Source organism: Staurois parvus, unplaced genomic scaffold (assembly GCF_062004578.1).
Source record: "Staurois parvus isolate SC_StPar_1 unplaced genomic scaffold, SC_StPar_1.0 ptg000845l, whole genome shotgun sequence".
NCBI classification, from domain to species: Eukaryota; Metazoa; Chordata; class Amphibia; order Anura; family Ranidae; genus Staurois; species Staurois parvus.
Window position 1 is genome coordinate 3,352,657 of NW_028318641.1, and position 18,180 is coordinate 3,370,836.

General features: G+C 49.7%; 1 protein-coding gene across 1 annotated transcript in view; it reads right to left on the reverse strand.

The window, feature by feature from the left end:
* The window catches only part of LRRC28 (leucine rich repeat containing 28), an 87,020-nt gene extending 73,280 nt beyond the window's left edge, over positions 1-13,740 (reverse strand). The window contains exon 1 of the mRNA XM_089655545.1: positions 13,653-13,740. The gene's annotated coding sequence lies outside the window, so the exon portion shown is untranslated. The remainder of the gene's footprint in view (positions 1-13,652) is intronic.
* Between the last annotated feature and the right edge of the window lie 4,440 nt (positions 13,741-18,180).

Consider the following 18,180-nt stretch of genomic DNA (forward strand, 5'->3'; position numbering starts at 1 on the left):
AAACCAAGCTGATGCTGTCAACCACAAGCTGTGTGTGCTAGAGATCACTCCTCTGTCACCTTTCATCTCTTGGTGTCAGGAAAACTTGTTAGATGTGATTTATGCAGGAGGCAGCAGACAGAAATGACACTTAGAGCTGTGGATTGAGACAAGTACACACTATAAAGCAGCGTTCACTAAATGGCAGCCCGTGGTCCGAGAGCGGACAGAGCAGTGCTCCCGCCCGGACCGAGCAGCGCTCTCACCTGGACTGCCAGCCCACCAGACTAGAATGACAGGTCCGATTAGCAAGGCGGCCATCCCAGCAACCGATGACATCACACATGAGCCCCGCCCCTTGCTGTCTCTCCTGGCTCCCGCTCCTTGCCTATCCACAAGCGCGCACCCCGCCTCCTTCAGAAAGGATCCTGGGCAAGCTCCTGCCTCCTCCTGTCTTCCCTCAAGGTAGAGGGACCTTGATGAGCACATTCATATTAGGGGCACTATGATGGGCACATTTATATTAGGGGCACTATGATGGGCACATTTATATTAGGGGCACTATGATGGGCACATTCATATTAGGGGCACTATGATGGGCACATTTATATTAGGGGCACTATGATGGGCACATTTATATTAGGGGCACTATGATGAGCACATTCATATTAGGGGCACATTTATATTAGGGGCACTATGATGGGCACATTTATATTAGGGGCACTATGATGAGCACATTCATATTAGGGGCACTATGATGGGCACATTTATATTAGGGGCACTATGATGGGCACATTTATATTAGGGGCACTATGATGGGCACATTCATATTAGGGGCACTATGATGGACACATTTATATTAGGGGCACCATGATGGGCACATTCATATTAGGGGCACTATGATGGGCACAATTATATTAGGGGAACTATGATGGGCACATTTAATGTTAAGGGGCAGCAGGGGCGGACTGACAACTCATGGGGCCCCCCGGCAATAGGGGATCAAGGGGCCCCTGTGTCCTTGCCCAAACTCAAAAAAGCCTATGAAAAAGGTACCAGGGGCATCTCATGGGGCCCCCTACTGTCCCCAGCCCTTGGGCAGTGCCCGAGTTTCCAAATGGTCAGTCCGCCCCTGAGGGGCAGTCTGATGGGGCACAACATAGAATGTGACCACCAGAGTGCCCCTAACACAAAATGTGCTCATCAGAGTGCTGCTTATTTTATGTTAAGAGTCACACAGACAGGCATCTTTTATGTTAAGGGGCACTCTGATGGGCACGTGATAGAAAGGGGCATTCTGATGGGGAATATGATGGAAAGGGGTACTTTGAGTGTAAGGGGGCACTCTGAAGGCAATACCTGATGAAAGGTGGCACTGTGATAGGGATACCTGATGTAAAGTTGCACTCTGATGACGACACCTAATGTAAGGGGGCACACTGATGGGAATGTCTTATGTAAGGTGTCACTGTGAAAGGGGAACCTTATATAATGGGGCACTCTAATGGGACAACTGATGTAAGGGGGCACACTGATGGGAGACACCGAAAGTAAGGGGGCCTTCTGATGCAGAAACCTGATGTAAGTGGGCACTCTGATGGGAATGCCTATTCTAAGGGGGCACTCTGATGAGAATGCCCGATGTAAGGGGGCACTCTGATGAGAATGCCCGATGTAAGGGGGCACTCTGATGAGAATGCCCGATGTAAGGGGGCACTCTGATGAGAATGCCCGATGTAAGGGGGCACTCTGATGAGAACGCCCGATGTAAGGGGGCACTCTGATGAGAACGCCCGATGTAAGGGGGCACTCTGATGAGAACGCCCGATGTAAGGGGGCACTCTGATGAGAACGCCCGATGTAAGGGGGCACTCTGATGAGAACGCCCGATGTAAGGGGGCACTCTGATGAGAACGCCCGATGTAAGGGGGCACTCTGATGAGAATGCCCGATGTAAGGGGGCACTCTGATGAGAACGCCCGATGTAAGGGGGCACTCTGATGAGAACGCCCGATGTAAGGGGGCACTCTGATGAGAACGCCCGATGTAAGGGGGCACTCTGATGAGAACGCCCGATGTAAGGGGGCACTCTGATGAGAACGCCCGATGTAAGGGGGCACTCTGATGGGAACGCCTGATATAGGGGGGTACTCGGATGGTGGCAACTGAGTTATGGGGGAAGTCTGATGGTGGCACCTAATGTAATAAATTACTCTGGAGGGGGAACCTGATGTAAGGGGAAACACTAATGAGGACATTCATTTTCGGTCCTCGGCTAGAAGAAGATTTTAGTGACTGGATCTCGTTGAATTTTAATTCAGTACCCCTGCTATAGAGGGATATGCTTTGTTCATATTTCATGTCTCAAGTTTACAACCACTTTAAATGTAGTATTGTGCTCCTGACACAGGTATGTTCCTTACTTTTGAAAGCAAAAGGACTCCAAAAAAGCAATCCAGGTAACACATTCCATACTTCTACTGCTCTACAGGATGAGACGACACATGGTAACACAAGCAAATGTAAAATTCCTCAGTACATTGTTGTACTGTTGTACAATGTCATTCCTTAAAGATTGTTTGCAAGTCAAAAGATATTCATAATGTTCAGCATCAAAAATGGAAATTAGCGAAAAGGGTTTTAAGAAACAGTTTGTATGTAGAAGTAACATTTAAAGAGGTAGCAAAATTCAGAAAAAAATATAAAAAAAAATAAAATAAATATATATATAAATACATACATACACGCACACACAATATTGCCAAAAGTATTGGGGCACCTGCCTTTACAAGCACATGAACTTTATCCCCTTGCCTACCGGGCACTTATACCCCCTTCTTTACCAGGCCAATTTTCAGCTTTCAGCGCTGTCACACTTTGCTTGACAATTGCGCGGTTATGCAACATTGTAACCATATGAACTTTTTATCATTTTTTTCTCACAAATAGAGCTTTCTTTTGGTGATATTTAATCACCGCTGGGCACTTTACTTTTTGCGCTATAAACAAAAAAAGTTCAAAAAATTAGAAAAAAAAAGTTTCTTTGTTTCTATTATAAAATTTTTCAAACAGGTAATTTTTTTCCTTCACTGATGTGAGTTGATGAGGCAGCACTGATGGGCACTGATAGGCAGCACTGAGGTGGCACGGATAGGTGGCACTGATAGGCAGCACTAATAGGTGGCACTGACTGGCATCACTGCTGGGCACTGACTGGCGGCACTGCTAGGCACTGACTGGCGCAACCACTGGGCACTGACTGGTGGCACTGCTGGGCTGCACTGATGGGCACTGGTGGGTACAGGTGGATGGCACTGCTGGGCACAGGTAGGTGGCACAGGTGGATGCACTGCTGGGCACCGATCATCAGGGCACTAATCATCAGTGCCCTGATGATCGGTGCCGATCCTCGCTCTGACAACTGCTGGTTCTCGGCAGTACTTTCCTCACGCTCTGACAGCGTGAGGAAAGTGCACCCGAGAACCAGCAATTACATTTCCCGATCAGCGTGTCATTGGACACGGCTGATCACGTGGTAAAAGGCCGCTGTGATTGGCCTTTTACCACATCACGTGATCAGCTGTGTCCGTAGGACACAGTGATCACGGAGATCGCCGGTGGCGCGCAGGAGAGCGTGTTCTGGGAGGACGTCATATGACGCACTCCCAGAACTGGCCGGTCATGCTGCAGCCGTCATTCGGCTATCTGCGGTTGGCAAGTAGTTAATGGCATCCCAGTCTTAGTTCATAGGGTTCAATATTGAGTTGGCCCAGCTGCATGTGAGGTCAGGCACTGATGTCGGGGGAGGAGGCCTGGCTCACATTCTCCACTCTAATTCACCCCAAAGGTGTTCTATGGGGTTGAGGTCAGGACTTTGTGCAGGACAGTCAAGTTCCTCCACCCCAAACTGGCTCCTCCATGTCTTTATGGTCCTTGCTTTGTGCACTGGTGTGCAGTCATGTTGGAACAGGAAGGGGCCATCCCCAAACTCTTCCCACAAAGTTGGGAGCATGAAATTGTCCGAAATGTCTTGGTATGCTGAAGCCTTAAGTGCCCAGTCATACCTAGTGCGACTTGCCATATGATGCCGAGTTTCAAATCACATGGCAAGTCACACCCTATTGTCTGCAATTAAAGCAGACATATCGGTGCAATTCCAACTTGGTCGGAGTCGCGCTGATTTTGAAAGTAGTGCATGCACTACTTCAGGTGTGACTTGCAAAGACATCTGTGTTTTGCAAGCCCATGGCTTGAAAGTCGCACCTTGACTCGGAATGACATCCGACTTTGAAATCGTGTGACTTCACTGGAAGCCGCACAATTTCAAAGTCCGAGCAGTGTAACCGGGGAGGAAGAGTTCCCTTCACTGAAAAACAACCCCACACTATAATCCCCCTCCACCAAACTTTACACTTGGCACAATGCAGTCAGGCAAGTACTGTTCTCCTGGCAACCGCCAAACTCAGACACGTCCATCGGATTGCCAGACAGAGAAGCGTGACTGATCACTCCAGAGAACACGCCTCCAATTCTCTAGAGTCCAGTGGTGGCGTGCTTTACACCATGACATCTGCTGCTTTGCATTGCACTTGGTGATGTAAGGCTTGGATGCAGCTGCTCGGCCATGGAAACCCATTCCATGAAGCTCTCTACGCACTGTTGTTGGGCTCATCTGAAGGTCCCATGAAGTCTGGAGGTCTTTAGCTATTGACTCTGCAGACAGTTGGCGACTTCTGCGCACTGTGCGTTTCAGCATGCGCTGACCCCGCTCTGTCATGTGACGTGGCCTACCACTTGGTGGCTGAGTTGCTGTTGTTCCCAGTTGCTTCCACTTTGTTATAATCCCACTAACAGTTGAGCGTGGAATATTTAGTAGCCAGGAAATGTCACGGATGGACTTATTGCACAGGTGACCACCTATCACGGGACCACGCTTGGAGTCACTGAGCTCCTGAGAGCGACCCATTCTTTCACCAATGTTTGTAGAAGCAGTCTGCATGCCTAGGGGATGATTGTATACACCTGTGTCCATGGAGGGGGGAAGAGAGAGAGAATGTATGTGTATATCATTTTTTTTAACCACTTTAAGACCAGACCTTTGCTGCAGCAAGAGTTCTAAAGTAGTTCTTGCATTACTTTTTCTGCAGTTTTGCTGCGATTTCACATACAAAGAATGGAAATCACAGTGCAAATTGCAAAAAGTCTTCACAAGTAGCAATAAAGTCTTCAGAAATCGCACCTGAAAGCGTGCTGAAATTGCAGCGGTGTGATCGGTGACTTAGGCTAAGTGCAGCCGCACCACCTGCACAGAGGAATGTGGACCTGCGGGCGGGTGCCATTAATTCTAATGGCACGCCGCCCGCACTGGAAATCGCAACCATATTGGGAACCGAGGTTCCCGTGCGAGCTGCGGTTCCCAAAGAAGTGCAGAGACTTCTTCCCTGCGTGTCCCGGGGCACGGGAGCCCATTCAAATGAATGGGCTCTCGAGCCCGCACAAAAACGCAGATATGTGAACCAGGTGTAATTTTCAAAGCTTGATTGAACAAGCTGTAGTTAGAAGCTGATTGGCTACCGTACACAGCTGCACCAGATTCTGAGTGCTCCAGTTTTAGCAAATCAACTCCTTTTTGTTTGGTCAAAAATCAGTATTTTTTGCAAGGAAATTACTTAGAACTTCCAAACACATAAAAAAAAAATATACATATATACACATATACAGTTGCAAGAAAAGGTATGTGAACCCCTTGGGATTACGTGGAGTTTTGCATGAATTGGGCATAAAATGTGCTCTGAACGTCATCTAAGTCACAACATTAGAAGAACACAGTCTGCTGAACATAATACTACACAAACATTAGATGTTGTCATGGTTTAATTGCACATAACATGTAAACATTCACAGTGCAGGGAGGAAAAAGTATGTGAAGCCTTAGCTTAATGACTTCTCCCAGAGCTAATTGGAGCCAGGAGTGAGCCAACCTTGACTCCAATCAGTGTGATGATATTGGATGTGTTGCTGACAGCTGTCCTGCCCTTAAAAAACACACACCTGTTTTGGGTTTACTGGTTTTAAGAAGCACTGTCTGATGTGAACCATGCCTCGCAGAAAAGAGCTCTCAGAAGACCTACGATCAAGAATTGTTGACTTGCATGAAGCTGGAAAGGGTTACAAAAGTATCTCCAAAAGCCTTGATGTTCATGTGTCCACGGTAAGACAGACTGTCTACAAATGGAGAAAGTTTAGCACTGTTGCTACTCTCCCTAGGCGTGGTCGTCCTGTAAAAATGACTGCAAGAGCACAGCGCAGAATGCTGCATGAGGTAAAGAAGAATCCCAGAGTGTCAGCTAAAGACCTACAGAAATCTCTGGCACATGCTAACATTTTTGTTGACACATCTACAATAAGGAAAACATTAAACAAGAATGGAGTACATGGGAGGACACCACGGAGGAAGCCATTGCTGTCCAAAAAGAATATTGCAGCACGTTTGAAGTTTGCAAAAGAGCACCTGGATGTTCCACAGCACTACTGGCAAAATATACTGTGGACAGATGAAACCAAGATTGAGTTGTTTGGGAAGAACACACAACACTATGTGTGGAGAAAAAAAAGCACAGCACACCAACATCAAAACCTCATCCCCACTGTGAAACATGGCGGAGGGAGCATCATGGTTTAGAGCTGCTTTGCTGCCTCAGTGCCTGGACGGATCGTTGTCATTGATGGGAAAATGAATTCCACAGTTTATCAAGACATTTTGCAGGAAAACGTACGACCATCTGTCCGCCAACTGAAGCTCCGCAGAGGATGGGTGATGCAACAGGACAATGACCCAAAGCATACAAGTAATTCAACAAAACAATGGCTGCAACAGCACAGAATACGCCTTCTGGAGTGGCCCAGTCAGAGTCCTGACCTCAACCCCATTGAAATGCTGTGGCATGACCTTAAGAGAGCGATTCACACCAGACATCCCAAGAATATTGCTACACTGAAACAGTTTTGTGAAGAGGAGTGGTCCAAAATGACTCCAGATCGTTGTGCAGGTCTGATCTGCAACTACAGGAAACGTTTGGTTGAGGTTATTGCTGCCAAAGGAGGGTCAACCAGTTATTAAGTCCAAAGGTTCACATACTTTTTCCTCCCTGCACTGTGAATGTTTACATGTTATGTGCAATTAAACCATGGCAACATCTAATGTTTGTGTAGTATTATGTTCAGCAGACTGTGTTCTTCTATTGTTGTGACTTAGATGACGTTCAGAGCACATTTTATGCCCAATTCATGCAAAACTCCACGTAATCCCAAGGGGTTCACATACTTTTTCTTGCAACTGTACATATATATATATATATATATATATACATACATACAGGGTGCATCAACATAACTTCCTTTTTTCAAAACGCAATAAAACCCATTTTATGAATCAGAATTGTTTTTATTGTCTTTAATAATGTAGGTACATATCTAAAGTTCTGTTTTACAGTTTTGAAAATCATATCAAGTAGGTGACGCCCCCCATTGTCCATAAACTGAATAAGCCGATTTCTGGCGTTTTTCATGACCCTTACCAGCATAGCAGCGGGTATGTTGGCAATTTCTGAGCGGATGTTGGCCTTCAGGTCTTGTAGGGTCCTTGGACGGTTTACAAAAAAACCCACAAAAAAAAGTCACAAGGGGCCAAATCGGGGGAGCGGGCTGGCCACTCCAAATCGCCCCTTATTGAGATGAGGCGCTCCGGGAAGTGTTCCCTTAAAACAGCCATTGATGCTCTTGAAGTGTGAGCCGTTGCTCCGTCCTGTTGGAACCAAATGTCCCCTAAGTCCAATTCATCAAGTCGTGGAAAAACAAATTCCTCCAACATGTTCACATACCGGTCTGAATTCACTTATTCAGTGTATGGACAATGGGGGGCGTCACCTACCTGATATGATTTTCAAAACTGTGTAAAACAGAACTTTAGATATGTACCTACATTATTAAAGACAATAAAAACAATTCTGATTCATAAAATGGGTTTTATTGCGTTTTGAAAAAAGGAAGTTATGTTGCTGCACCCTGTATATATCTATCTATCTATCTATCTGAAGAGATCCTAGAGAATAAAACTGCAATTTTCTATGTCACACGGCATTTGCTCAGCCATTTTTAACATTTTTTCATGTATTTTAATGCAAAGAATACAATATAATAGCCAATTTGTTGGTAAAATATAAAAGATGATGTTACGCTGAATAAATAGATACTCAGGGGGGATGAATCATATCTCCCTGAGGAAGCCACGTGACCCTGTGGTGCAACGCGTAGGGGAATGGCTTGATGACGTCACGACGCTCTCGATACACCACTACAGTGTCATTGCAGATGAGTGGGGCTGATCTTTGCTTGCTTATATTTATACATTATTGGATCTTTCTGCGCAATATATCTGGTGCGATATAGCACCTCTATTATGTGAGTGGCCTGTTTTTATGTTTTAATAAAATGGAGTTTTTAAAGGATAAAGCACTATTGTATTTTATATTTTTTTTCACCGTGTATGCTGAGCGGAGGAGGAGAGATTAAGGAGAGTGGTGATCCGTGAAGGAAGATTCCAGTCCGAGGATACACCGCGTTTTTGCGTTTTTTGACCAAAGTTTTAGAGTGGTCAAAAACTGCAGGTGACGGCACATCTGGTGTCAATTTTGGTGGAGGATTTAATCGCATGAAGATGAAATACAAAATGTATTTGAGTTGAATAAATCACCATTTAGAGACTTTTTTGTTCAATGATTTGTAGTCACTATTTCACATTGATATATGTTTACGCATTTTTTATACACTGTATGTATAGAATTTGTATTTGCGCACGTTAGGAGGATGTGATAGTGCTGGTCGCTTTCAGGATTGTAGCTCATAGTTTTTGATTTACACTGCTCCTGAGAGATTGTTCATTACAGTAATCTGCCCCAAACCAGAAGTGAAGTCATGCCGCCGCTTCTGGTCTCCCCGCACCATAGAGATGATCGGAGACATTCCAGTCTCTGTTTACCTCTAGAGCCAGCCACACAAACCGTCAGGTCGGATCCTGGGCTCCCTGGTGAGACAGGTAAGCCCAAGAAACACCGGAGAGAACAACCCCTCCCACTGCTTCTAAAAGCAATCCAGCGGCTAATTAGCCAGTCAGATCACTTTTATCAGAAAGAGAGGTGTCAGCAGAAAACAATACCGGGGTCATGGCTGGCAGCTACAGCCCCAATAAACCACAACGTATATATACATATTGTGGTGTTGAAGCTGTTAAATAATAAACATGATATACGTACCTGCTCTGTGTAATGGTATTGCACAGAGCAGCCCCCATCCTCCTCTCCTGGGGTCCCCCGCTGGTGCTTGGGGCTCTTCCTCTTCCCTGTGCACCCCCATAGGAAGAAGCTTCTGAGCCAGGCTTTATGCATCCATAGACACACACATCACAGCTTGGCCCTGCCCCCCCCTCCTCACAGGATTTCATTAACAGCAGCAGGAGCCAATACCTCCCGCTGCTGCCTCCATTCCTGTGAGGAGAGAGAGAGAGCGCCACTGCAGCTGTGCACAGCACTGAATCGAAATAGGATTCAGGTGTTTGGGGAGGTGAGGGGGGCAGTTCTACCACTGGGACATGAGGAGTGATACTGTCGTTTACCTGATCCTCCATTTGTCAATTCATGGAAGTTCAGAAGTGTGTGAACAGAAAAGAAGGCATTCTGTGAATGGACAAGGGGACAGTCTGTCGTTTATCCGCACCTTCTATACAAGGCGTTTTGTGACTGGACAAGGGGACATCCTGTCCTTTACCCACCCAATCTTTCATCTAGTCAAGAAGGCCCTGCAGTGTCTGAACAGAACACAAAGCATTCTGTAAATGGATGACCCACCCCTTCTCTTTTCACAAAAAGTCCATGCACTGTGAGAACCGAATACAAGGCGTTCTGTGAATGGACAAGGAGAAAGGAAGAAGAAAGCAAACAACTTGATCCTTTTACTGCTTGAGCACCGTAAAACACCCAAATCCAGTCCCGTAAAAAAAAGTGCTGTAATATCCAGCATAGCTGCCATAGGCTACTCATTAGATGATGTAAGCTACAGGACTTGTGGTGTCCACCCCCCCCCCCCCCCCCAAAAAAAAATCAGGAGTTCCCCTTTAAAGTGAGTCCATTCAAGTAGACAAGCACCTTTTTTATGCAATTCATTATCATGAGCTACAATATACCCGCTGCAGGGTCACATTTCACGGACATGTTCAGCTGTCTACACCATAGACATACACTGCAAGGAACACATGCTGCTGATTGTATCATCACTACTGGGGCTTCTTCACAGCCAGGGGATGGTAAAGCAGGTGCCTGAACTGCGGTTTTACCAACCAACTTCCCACTAAACAAAGAAGTGTATCCACTCAGGGCAGGCCACATGCCGTGGTAAAAGTTAAAACAGCACGTCACCTTCGGTCTGCACATGATCCATTCAAGTGAACTGGCCTGCGCTGCAGATGAATGCAATGCACATGGTTGTTCAGCATTTTGTGGGTTCAAAACAGGCCTCCTCACTGCCTATCAACCACCCCCTGAAAAAGCAATCCACCGCAGATCACTTTTCAGAGGGGTAGCAATAATAGTCACACCCGTCAGCTCTCTGAGAGGAGATCAGCGGTGAGATTGCTTTTCAAAGGGCGATTGACAGATGGCTGGGAGGCAACATTTCACCTCCTTACTGCCCGTTTCAACACTCAAAAGCCCGCATCATTGTGCCGCAACTGCGTGTGTTCCGGGTGGTTGCAGTATGGACCCATTTGCTCGAATGGGTCGCATTAAGCGGCAGCAGTGCTTGTTGAACAGAACGAGGTATTATTTGTACCGCAGCCACAGAGCATTGGCACCTTATTCTGGAAAAGCTGAAATATTTCCGAGCCGAGTACACAATTGCAGGGTATAGGTGTGTGTAGAGCACGCTGCACCCCGTCACATGGAAATGTACCGATATAAATGTCATTACAGCTCTGTATAGAAAAAGAGAATGCCAAAGAAACGCACCACAAATGCATGAAAATGTATGAAACCCTGCACACTACACAGGGGGATCGCAGTGATAATGAGCACAACAAATGACACTCAATCGCCTACTTTTACAACCCCACCAGTGTCTAATATCAGGCGGCAATCCCACACATCACTGGACTCCTACAAGATGTCCCCAGATGTTACATCAGAACAAAGGAGGAGGGAGGAGGAATGAGGGCCGGGGGGGGGGGGGGGGCGGAGGAATGAGGGAGGAATTAGGGAGGGGGCAGAGGAATGAGGGAGGGGGCAGAGGAATGAGGGAGGGGGAAGCGGAGGAATGAGGGACAGGGGGGGGGAGAAGGAATGAGGAACAGGGGGGAGAGGAATGAGGGGGGGGGCAGGGGAGGAGGAATGAGGGGGGGGGGGGGAGAGGGGGAATGAGGGACGGGGGGGGAGAGGGGGAGGAGGAATGAGGGACGGGGGGGGGGGGGGGGAGGAGGAATGAGGGACGGGGGGAGGGGGAATGAGGGACGGGGAGGAGGAATGAGGGACGGGGAGGAGGGGGCGGAGGAATGAGGGACGGGGGGGGGGGGAATGAGGGAAGGGGGGGCGGAAGAATGAGGGGCGAGGCGGAGGAATGAGGGACAGGTGGAGGGGCGGAGGAATGAGGGACAGGTGGGGGGGGGAATGAGGGACGGGGAATGAATGAGGGACAGGTGGAGGGGGGGAATGAGGGACGGGGAATGAATGAGGGACGGGGGGGGGGGAGGGGAGGAATGAGGGACAGGGGGGGAAGGGGAATGAGGGGCAGGGGGGAGAGGGGGAGGAGGAATGAGGAACGGGGGGGAGAGGGGGAGGAGGAATGAGGAACGGGGGGGAGAGGGGGAGGAGGAATGAGGAACGGGGGGGCGGAGGAATGAGGAACGGGGGGGCGGAGGAATGAGGGACGGGGGGAGGGGGCGGCGGAGGAATGAGGGACGGGGGGGGAGAGGGGGAGGAGGAATGAGGAACGGGGGGGAGAGGAATGAGGGAGGAATTAGGGAGGGGGCAGAGGAATGAGGGAGGAATTAGGGAGGGGGCAGAGGAATGAGGGACGGGGGGAGGGGGCGGCAGAGGAATGAGGGACGGGGGGGGGGAGGGGGAATGAGGAACGGGGGGGAGAGGAATGAGGGAGGGGGGGGCAGGGGAGGAGGAATGAGGGGGAGGAGGAATGAGGGGGGGGAGAGGGGGAGGAGGAATGAAGGACCGGGGGGGAGAGGGGGAGGAGGAATGAGGGACGGGGGGGGAGAGGGGGAGGGGGAGGAGGAATGAGGGACGGGGGGGGAGAGGGGGAGGAGGAATGAGGGACGGGGGGGGAGAGGGGGAGGAGGAATGAGGGACGGGGGGGGGAGAGAGGGGGAGGAGGAATGAGGGACGGGGGGGGGGGGGAGAGAGGGGGAGGAGGAATGAGGGACGGGGGGGAGGAATGAGGGACGGGGCGGAGGAATGAGGGACGGGGGGGGAGGAATGAGGGAAGGGGGGGCGGAAGAATGAGGGACGAGGCGGAGGAGTGAGGGACAGGTGGAGGGGCGGAGGAATGAAGGACAGGTGGGGGGGGGGAATGAGGGACAGGTGGGGGGGGGGGACTGAGGGATGGGGAATGAATGAGGGACGGGGGGGGGGGGAGGGGAGGAATGAGGGACAGGGGGGGAAGGGGAATGAGGGGCAGGGGGGAGGAGGAATGAGGAACGGGGGGGGGAGAGGGGGAGGAGGAATGAGGAACGGGGGGGGGAGAGGGGGAGGAGGAATGAGGAACGGGGGGGGGGGGGAGAGGGGGAGGAGGAATGAGGGACGGGGGGGAGAGGGGGAGGAGGAATGAGGGACGGGGGGGAGAGGGGGAGGAGGAATGGGGGGAGGGGGAGGAGGAATGAGGGACGGGGGGGAGAGGGGGAGGAGGAATGAGGGACGGGGGGGGGGAGAGGGGGCGGAGGAATGAGGGACGGAAAGGGAGGAATGAGGGAAGGGGGGGGGGAGGAATGAGGGAAGGGGCGGAGGGGGTTGGGCGGAATGAGGGATGGGGAATGAATGAGGGACGGGGGGGGGGGGGAATGAGGGACGGGGGGAGGAATGAGGGACAGGTGGGTGGAGAGGGGAGGAGGATAAGGGAGGGGGGGATGAATGAGGGACGGGGGGAGGAATGAGGGACGGGGAATGAATGAGGGACAGGTGGGTGGAGAGGGGAGGAGGATAAGGGAGGGGGGGATGAATGAGAGACAGGTGGGGGAGGGGAGAATGAGGGAAAAGTGGGGGGAGGGGAGAAATGAAGGACAAGTAGGGGGAGGGGGCGAGGAGAGAAATGAGGGACGGGGGGAGATGAATGAGGGACAAGTGAGGGGAAATGAGGGACAGGTTGGGGAGGACTAAGGAACAGGTGGGGGATGAAGGACAAGTAGTGGGGGGTGATAAAACATGGAGTATCCCTGTAAATCCCGGGACACCGCAGGACGCGCTCAGTCCAGGATGAAAGGTTCCCGGTCCTGCGGCACATACAGTCCTGGGTAATACATGTGACCCGTCACCCTGCTCCCCCCCCCCGTGTGATGAGGGGAGCGGTAGGTGGGTCTCCCCCAGTCTCCGCTCCCTTAGCACATCGCCGACCGCTTCACTCACCTCCTTACCGCTCCTGAACTCCACACTGATAAACCAGCTGCAGCCATGAAACCCTCATCCTGATTGGCCCCGTGGGGATGAACCCTTCTCCTGATTGGCCCTGAGGGGACATACCCTCATCCTCATTGGTCATGAACGACGTCCTCTTATCCTGATTGGTCCTAAGTGATGTAACGTACGCTGATTGCTTCGAATGCAAAATAGGCGTGATTACTTACGGCCATTGGTATTAAAGATCAGCTTGCCAGAATACCAGCCATTGACGGCTGGTTGTGGCTCTGCCCCTTCCCTATTGGTTGAGCGGCAGAGCGTGGTTCGTTTAGACCTCTCTCATTGGATTGAATCAGAGAGACAGCCTATTACCAGTGAAGGGGTAACAAAGCGGTGTGTGACACCCTCCCCCCCACTTCTGAGCGGTGTGTAGTCAGTCATTGGTTGGAGGTGTCGGCTTCCTTCACAGCTCCCAAAGCGGCAGGCAGTACCAATTGTGTGTAAACTACAACTCCCACAATGCACCGGGGGAGAGGAGCTGTACTCAGAGCTTTTAGTTATGAGTCTAGCTGTACCTTTATATCAGAATTAGTTCATCCTCCGAAAATCCCACCTCACATCCGGGTCACATAGTACCTCGGGGGTCCTTCAGGTTCTTCAGGTCACACTTCTCACATACAACTACAAATCAGCATTTATAGACAGAAAACCACTCAGAACCCTCAAACATTTTATTTTTTTCAAGCAGAGGCCCTAGACAAAATGACGGGTGCAGAATTTTTTTTATGTCAAGATTATTTGCGCAAATGCAATTTTTTTGGCAATAAAATCATTTCAATTAATTTTAGTGCCCGCAAGTACATTATAATAATACATAATACCCAAATGGTCAAATCAAAAAGATCATGTCACACCGAATAAATAGATACCAAACATGTCACGCTTTAACCCCTTCCCTACCGGGCACTTCTACCCCCTTCCTGCCCAGGCCAATTGTCAGCTTTCAGTGCTGTCGCACTTTGATAATTGCGCGGTCGTGCAACACTGTACCCATATGACATTTTTAGCATTTTTTTCACACAAATAGAGCTTTCTTTTGATGGTAATTAATCGCCGCTGGGGTGGGGGGTGTTATTTTTTGCCCTATAAACAAGTAAAAAATTAAAAAAAAATTTTCTTTGTTTCTATTATAAAATTTTGCAAACAGGTACTTTTTCTTCTTTATTGATGTGCATTGATGAGGATGCAATGATAGGCAGCACTGATGGGTATTGATAGGCAGCACTGATAGACAGCATTGATAGGCAGCACTGATGAGCATTGATAGACAGCACTGATGGGCACTGATAGACAGCAATGATGAGCATTGATAGACAGCACTGATGGGCACTGATAGACAGCACTGATGAGCACTGATAGGCAGCAATGATGGGCACTGATAGACAGCATTGATAGGCAGCAATGATGGGCACTAAGAGGCAGGACTGATGGGCACTGAGAGGCAGCACTGATGGTCACTGATAGACAGCACTGATGGGCACTGATAGCACTGATGGGCAGCAATGATAGGCACTGATAGGCAGCAATGATGGGGACTGATGGGCACTGATAGCACTGATGGGCAGCAATAATAGGCACTGATAGGCAGCAATGATGGGCACTGATAGACAGCACTGATGGGCACTGATAGTCAGCAATGATGGGCACTGATAGCACTGATGGGCACTGATAGTCAGCAATGATGGGCACTGATAGACAGCATTTATGGGCACTTATAGGCAGCAATGATGGGCAGCACTAATGAGGTGGCACAGATAGGCGGAACTGATAGACAGCACTGATGAGCGCTGATAGACAGCAATGATGGGCACTGATAGACAGCACTGATGGGCACTGATAGCAATGATGGCCACTGATAGTCAGCAATGATGGGCACTGATAGACAGCACTGATAGGCACTGATAGACAGCACTGATGAGCACTGATAGGCAGCAATGATGGGCACTGATAGACAGCATTGATAGGCAGCAATGATGGGCACTAAGAGGCAGCACTGATGGGCACTGAGAGGCAGCACTGATGGTCACTGATAGACAGCACTGATGGGCACTGATAGGACTGATGGGCACTGAGACGCAGCACTGATGGGCACTGATGAGGTAGCACGGATAGGCAGCACTGATGGGCACTGATGAGGTGGTACGGATAGGCAACACTGATGGGCACTGACAGGTTGCACTGATGAGGCGGCACTGGTGGGCATTGATGAGGAGGCACTGATGATGCCGCACTGATATGCAGCAATGATGGACACTGATAGGCAGCACTGATGGGTGACACTGACTGGCGGCAGTGCTGGGTGAAACTGCTGGGCAGCACTGATGGGGGGCACTCATGGGTGGCACTGTTGGGCACATATGGGAACTGGTGGGTGGCACTGCTGAGCGACACTGCAGGGCACTGATTAGTGCCCTGATGATCAGTGCCGATCTCCTCTGTGATAGGTGCCGGTTATAAGCAGTACTTTCCTCATGCTGTGACAGTGTGAGGAAAGTGCTGCCGATAATCGGCAACTGTATTTACAATGTGATCTGTCGTGTCATTGGACACAGCTGATCACGCGGTAAAAGGCCGCTGTGATTGGCCTTTTACTTCATCATGTGATCAGCTGTGTCTGTAGGACAGGTGCGCACCGCTGGAGGCGTGCAGGAGGGAGCGTTCTGGGAGGATGTCATAAGATGCTCTCCCAGAACAGGACAACCGTGCTGTAGCTGTCATCCGGCTATAGCGCAGTAAGGATGTGGTTAAAATTGCGCACACTTGTGGAATGGAGCCAAACCTCAGTATCCAAAAATATCCATGAGCAATAAAAACCCCTACAAGTCACCAGTTTAGAGTCACCCCCGGTTCACATCTATGTGGCCGTGCGGGCTGCGTTTTGCGTGGGCACGAGAGCCCATTCATTTGAATGGACTCCCGTGCCCCGGGACATGCAGGGAAGAAGTCCCGGCACTTCTTTGGAAAACGCAGCCCGCATGTGAACCTCAGTTCCCGGTACGGTTGCGTTTCCTAGTGCGGGCGGCGTGCCATTAGAACTAATGGCACCCGCCCGCAGGTCCGCAATTCTCTGGGTGGGTGGGTGGTGCAGCTGCACAGATTTTCATGCGGATCCGCAGTGGCACCACCCGCACAGATGTGAACCTAGGGTAACAGAGGAGGGCTGGTGCTGGAATTATTGCTCTCGCTATACCGTTCGTGATGATGCCTCACATGTGTGGTGTGATTGCCTCCCCCACCCCCTTGGCTTTCCGGTGGTCGTTGGGCTTGTCTGCCTGATCGGTGAGCCCGGGAACCGATCCAGCGATTGCGGTAGCTGGACATACAGATTAGCCGAGGAAAGATGACCTCAGCTAACCTCTATGACCCAGGAGGACCAAAGTGACGTCATAACGTCACTCCGAGGTTCCAGCTGTCTGTAAACAATGCCATTTTTATTTTAGGAAAGCATTAGATCAATGAGCCTTTTTTTTTTATCGATGCTTTCCATTGTAGAGGAGAGATGTGGGGTGTTATAGACCCCACATCTCTCCATGAAGAGGACCTGTCACGATTTATTGTTATCACAGCGGACGTGTGCGTTTTTTGGAATGGGTCAGGGAGTTTGTTGAATGCAAAAAATTGGGTTTTTGGTTCTATAGACTTCAATGGAAATGCTGCATTAAAGCATGTATTGCATTTTTGATGCTGTTTTGCCACTATTTTGATGTGTTTTTGATGAATTTTGCATTTCAAATCTGCCTAGCAACAAGAAAAAAAATAAAATGAAAAAAAAACAAAAACCCGCATCATAAATGCAAGTGCAAAAATGCAAAACGCAATGCAGAAATGGCTCAAACGCAACCTGCATAGGTGTGAATGTAGCCATATTATTATTTTACAGGATTTATATAGTACCAACAGTTTGCTCAGCGCTTTACAATATAACGGGAGCAGGGGCGGACTGACAACTCATGTGGCCCCTGGGAAATAGGGGATCATGGGGCCCCTGTGTCCTTGCCCACACTCAAAGCACACCCAAAAAAGCCTATGAAAAAAGTACCAGGGGCATTTCATGGGGCCCCCTACTGACCCCGGGCCCTCGGGCAGTGCCCAAGTGCTCAAATGGTCAGTCCACCCCTGAACGGGAGACAATACAGCAACAATACAGTTCAATACAAGAGGGTTGGGAGGGCCCTGATCCTTGGAGCTTACAATCTAAGAGGGAGGGGATGGTGGTACAAAACGTAATAACTGTGGGGGATGGACTGGTAGGAGGAATAGAAGATTCCATTATTAGTTGAGGGCAGGATAGGCTTTCCTGAAGAGAGAGGTTTTCATAGATCGCCTAAAAGTGAGCTGAGTAGGCGATAGTCTGATAAATTGGGGTAGAGAGTTCCAGAGGATGGGGGAAGCTCTGGAGAAGTCCTGGAGATGTGCATGGGAGGAGGAGACAAGGGAGCTAGAGAGCAGGAGGTCGTGCGAGGAGCGGAGAGGACGG